General features: G+C 41.7%; 1 long non-coding RNA gene across 1 annotated transcript; it reads right to left on the bottom strand.

Moving 5' to 3' along the window:
* Positions 1-2,791: 2,791 nt before the first annotated feature.
* On the bottom strand, positions 2,792-5,480 carry LOC122557480. Its single transcript, XR_006313846.1, has 3 exons — positions 5,269-5,480; positions 4,323-4,460; positions 2,792-2,877 (listed from the first exon to the last, which is right to left on the bottom strand). It is a non-coding gene; the product is annotated as an uncharacterized LOC122557480 (long non-coding RNA).
* Positions 5,481-5,692: the final 212 nt, after the last annotated feature.

Raw genomic sequence — 5,692 nt, forward strand, 5'->3', positions numbered from 1 at the left:
CCAAGGAACGTAGGGACAAGATGAGGCAATGAGATTGAGCAATGTTAATTTTGAAATCATCTGCTGACCTAAAGAAATGCATTGGCCTTCCAATATGTTATTAATTACTTCAGTTAAAAAAAAACAAGAGCTGATATCTTGAATTTCAATGTTACTTGACAATTATGACCTTGATTCTTGAGTTCAGTAAATGAGGTGACAGCACTTGATGCTGTCATTTAGGAAAGATGTTCTTGGGATCTTTAAATCTCTATGGCATGGGTTTCACCTTTCACAACATTATCTTACCCTAATGCCAGCTTTTGGCAAACGCCAGCATCCAGTAATACTGATGCCATTAAACATCCAAATACATCAAAGAATGCTTACTGGTAACCAATGATAAAGTAAGAAGCAATGATTTATCTTCACTCGTTGATCATATACAGACAGTGAAGTAACAAGTAACATGGCTATGGAAAGAGGAGTGGTAGAATTAGGTGAGATATTCTTTGAGTCCCATCAAAAGCGCCAGAGACCCGGGTTCAATTCCCGCCTCAGGCGACTGACTGTGTGGAGTTTGCACGTTCTCCCCGTGTCTGCGTGGGTTTCCTCCGGGTGCTCCGGTTTCCTCCCACAGTCCAAAGATGTGCAGGTTAGGTGAATTGGCCATGCTAAATTGCCCGTAGTGTTAGGTAAGGGGTAAATGTAGGGGTATGGGTGGGTTGTGCTTCGGTGGGGCGGTGTGGACTTGATGGGCCGAAGGGCCTGTTTCCACACTGTAAGTAATCTGATCTAATCTAATCTAATCTAATCTAAAATGTCGAGATAATCTCATTGCATCCTATATGCTTTTCTCAAGCCGCATAGCAAGATTCTTGCGAAGTAGTGGTAAGTTCCCAACTGATATGCTTTGTTACTCATTAAATGCCTTGTTAACAGCCCAACTTAGCAAGAATTGTAACCTTACCAAACTTATAAGTCAGCCATCAGGCAAACTCAACATGGAGACCACAGTGAGTTTTTGGCAGGCTCAACTTCCCACTTGCTCCAAAAGATCTCCTTCTTTCCCAAAGAGAAGGTGGAGTCTAGGACGCAAGCCACCAGCACCAGCCACAGGTAACCATCCACCATGAACATTGACATGGAAGGGCAGACAGGGTGCACTGACAACCAGCAGTGTATGGCTGCATGAAGTATAGGTACTGTGCAAGGACAGTACCACAGCCCACAACATGAACCAGGCTGGCTAACAGGGCTGCTCCATTATTGTCTCAGACCACACTCACATGGCCTGCTTTGTCCTGTCAGTTGGCACCGATCCCAGGCTTCAGAAAGAGGCAGCCATCCAGTTATGGTGGATTTGACAGTGGTGGGTGGGGTCATCGTCCCTTCATGCTCCCGGGAGTGGATCACTGTCAGTCCTTTGTCTCCACAGCAATCAGTCTGGGGGTTCAGCTCATCTCTCAATGCCAGCAACCAATGTATCCACAGAGACAGACAGATTGTCATAGGGCAGAGTGTACTGCTGCAGGACCTGAATGATGCCAGGCAGTGTGTCGCAAGACAGACTGCAGCACTCCAGCCTCACTGCTATGAGGGCCAGTACCTCCTGATGACCCACATGCTGCTTCTGCTCTTCACAGTGAAGTCTCTCAAGGCCAACACAGTAAAGTCACCTGCTGCCAAGATCTGAGCAAGGCTTGGTCCCTGACAGTCCTCTGATGGTCAGTAACTTGGGATGTTTCTCTCTCACCCATGTGCGGAGCTGTTGGTGTGTATAACTTACAAGGAGGCAATTCCACACTGTGTGCGCTAACGGACCCCACCAATGTCATTATCTGTGCTCCTCAGTGGGATATGGTGTTTTCCTTGGGAGGGTGAGAGCACCAGTAAGACACAAGAGGCTGAAGGCAGTATAGCTACTGGTTAGTGATGATGTTCAATGCATTGTAATGACTTTCATGTTAATGGGAGCATTGTAGTGGGATGACAAGTGCTAGTTACTTAGGTATTAGCATGTGAATGGCTCTGTAACCATGCACAAGCAGTCCCTGTTTTCTCCTGTGAGGGCCAGTATCCTTTCCTTGGAAGGGGAGCTAACGCAGATCAGAAACATCAGCAACACTGATGTCTGGCATACATCCACCTGTCATTCAATCCTATCATGGGCTGCCTTCTTCTGTGCTGATATAAATGGGGAGAATGTGTAAGGCAATAAAAAGGTGTTATGGTGGTGAAGGCTGAGGCACGTGAGGGAAAGGTATTGAGGTGCTCCAAGAGAGTGAGGAGGCTGTGCAGAGGTCAGCCTGTGGAGGGCTAATAATGTGGAAGGATGGGAGAATAATGAGAATGAGTGAGGGAAGGTGTTTCATGCAACAGAGGGAATATCAGAGCATAAGTATTGATGGGATGTGGGTGCGGTGGCACAGATAAGTGTAAGGTGGCAGTAAACAGAGTATTACACTCTTGTAGAGCAGAGAAGATTATTCACCTTCTTCTTGCACCGCAGACCACTCCTCTTCACCCTGGAGATGGCAGCAACTTCAGTGGTGATCTCTGATCAGGCTGGCATAGCAAGGCCTTCTCTGCCAGTCCACCAGTATGAAGACTCCTCTTCTCTCTACCACCCATTCCACAAGGGCCACAAGGTTCCTCTCTGAGCAATAGGATGCCAGCTTTACCTTCTCCATCATCTCTACTGGCTCCTTTCACATCTGAGCAGCCCTGATTCCCGATGACAGCAATCTTGCACTTGCACAGTGGGCACACTTTAGAAGATGGCGCACCTGCAATGGATGCTGGTCTTGGAGAAGATCTCTGTTAAGCAGTGAGTTGCTGCGGGAGCAGAGCATGGTCAAATGAGGCAGAAACAAGTCATGATTCTCGGTATGAGGGCTGAAACACAAGTTAATGCAACAAGTTTGGTAAAATGCAGCAAGTAAACACACGCAGCCTCATAACAAGAATTAAGTATCAAACTCAATGCTACTCACCCTTGCCAAATATCCACAGGATTCAGGCCTGTGGATTTTCTTTGTCAGAATTTGAAGTTGGAGAACTTTCATTTTGCACAAATATAGAAGTAGACCATAGACCAGAGAGGCGGTTCACAAATAATTATAACTTAGTACATTGGTAAAATATGTAGCAGTGTGCTCACATCTCATTCAATGAGTAATAATTTTTGTGAGGGTTTGCAATCAGTTTCCGTGAGTAATTATGTTCATTGTTGAAAGTTACACCATCATTACAATTGTAAAATTAATCTCTAGCGCAATGAATAAACATGTCTCACATCTTTTAGCAATAAATTCTGCAAAGAAATTGCAACTCCAAAGGATTCCTGTTTGTTTTACAGGGATTGATGTGCATGTTAGCTATTTTCAGGACATTCTCATGCTGCAATGCCTGCTGATATAGTAGTACGGAAGAATGACTTTCAAAAGCCTCTTATAAATCAATTCAATATTTACTCATTGCTAAATTATCAAATTAGTGTACAAAACTTGACATGTATTTTCCATGCAATGCCTAATAATTGGCACTGAAAATATTCAACAAATCTCCTGAGGAAATTGCAGTTTGCCTCAATGCTGTCAGGTGACATGGCCATTTGTTTGCCTTGTTACACATGAAGGAGACGTAAGCATCCAATTTAAAGTTCTTTTAAGATCATTAATTCAAACAATGCCTGCAGACTAACTCCCTTCTTTGAAAATAATATCAACTACCAATTTCTCAAAGTCCAGATTTTGCTTTTAAAAATGATATCCACATTTTCTTTGTTTTAATGGAGCTAATTTTCATGTCATTCAATGTAAGTCAATCGATAATTCATCTAACAGCTTGCTTTAATCTAATGGACTTCAAGTTCTTGCTCGAAGTACAAAGACTTTAAAGTGTCAACAACTTAATAGTTGGGTAATTGAATTGTCAGTCTTTGGCTAAAAACAGAGAAAGGAGTTGAGTTAGTCTGCTTCTCCATAGAACTTAACATTTATTACATCAAGTCTAATAAATAGTGCCTCACTGTTATAATCTGCTAGAATTTTCAGAAAGACACAATGTCATCTGTCCTGATAGGGAAGTTAATGTAGACACCAGACATAAAACATAGGACTGTTTCCTTCAGTTTTGAGTTAATCAGGGAAATTACCTTTCGCAGTCCTAAATAATACACATTTCATACTGCCTTGGTATTAACAGGAAGGCAGTAAGACACTGCTGTTCTTTCTATAATCCTTTCAAAAGTAACAAACAAAAAGAGTGTCACTAAATACTGCATCAAAGCATCTAATCAGAGATACATGTGTAACAAATCTCAAATTTAAATCTCTCACCATGTATTTTGGAGTAAGGGTTCCAGAAATATTATACTGGCACACAGAGACATCACACTTGTTTTCTTGCTCTGAAATTCTGCTCATCAAGATCACAGTGATTGGGCTGAGGTATTCCAAGACTCACTGTTGAGCAATCTGCAGTTAGGTAAAACATAGACGGAAGTTATGTAAGGTCCTTCTTTACTACTTTATCACCAATCTCTCTTAAATACCAATCTGTTTTACTTTCTCTCAATTTCCCATACAACACCAACTCCAGAATCACTGATGTGAGTAAGAGCAGGAGAGGAGTTTGGGGGAAATGGACTTAGAGATCAGTGGCTTTCAACAAGCTCCACCTGCCCACTGCCAGGTCCCTCAAACAGTCACAGAGTAACATTGAATGAAGGACACCTGATTACTCTCTATTCCTGCTAAGAAACCCCTTTCACTTTTCGGGTTTCCTATATGTCAAATGTTTCATCTCAAATTCTGCATTACTAAAGCGCTAGCCATTTTATCTACCAAGTAATTTGAATAAAGCTATCTTTGATTATTATTTGATGTTTTAGCATACACTGTGTAAACCTTCAATTACATAATGCTAAATCAACTAAATGTTCTAAAATGAAATTAAACTTTATGTTCTTGCTTCTGTACACTCCCTGTGTTGGCTTATTCCTGATACTGTCCTGTTGTCAACAATTTCACGGGGAGATACTAATATTTGGTTCAGAGTCAGTTACAAGGCTATGATGCAGTGATTTAATAAACTGCAGCTATTGCAAACGTAAAAGTTTGGAAATATTCCATGAACCCTTTAGGATACAGACTCTTATTTTTGAACTATATCTTAAATTTTCCAGCAACGATTCATCTTGAGACAGTAGGAGTGAAGAAGAGGTGATTCACTCAGACTTATAGATTTGAGAAAATAACAATCGCAGAAATTGTCACGACTCACCTTCAGGATACCACTTATCCTCCCAACATGGTGGGTGAGTACCATGGCAAAACCTTCATCTAGGTTCAAACCAAGCCTGAAATGATTGGCCATTATCTTGCAAATCGCTCCATCACCATTCAACCTGTGAAGCATGGCAGACTTGGATTTTGTACCACATACTCCTCCAGGTTCATTTCACCAAAGTAAACAGCTTGCGATGAAAATGTGCAGTAAAACTTCTTTCAGTGCAACCTAAAAACTAGAAAGTAAGGTGAAGTGAATAAACTTCAAAAAATATGGATTACTTAAATGTGTAGGTTGAGTAACAGCCTTTAACCCATTAAATTGAAAACAGAAAATGCTGGAGGAACTCAACAGATCCAGTGGCACCTGAGGAGAGAGAGACAGACCCAAAGTATGACTCAAAGAAGAGTTCTACTCT

This window comes from Chiloscyllium plagiosum, chromosome 15 (genome assembly GCF_004010195.1).
Source record: "Chiloscyllium plagiosum isolate BGI_BamShark_2017 chromosome 15, ASM401019v2, whole genome shotgun sequence".
Classification (NCBI taxonomy): domain Eukaryota; kingdom Metazoa; phylum Chordata; class Chondrichthyes; order Orectolobiformes; family Hemiscylliidae; genus Chiloscyllium; species Chiloscyllium plagiosum.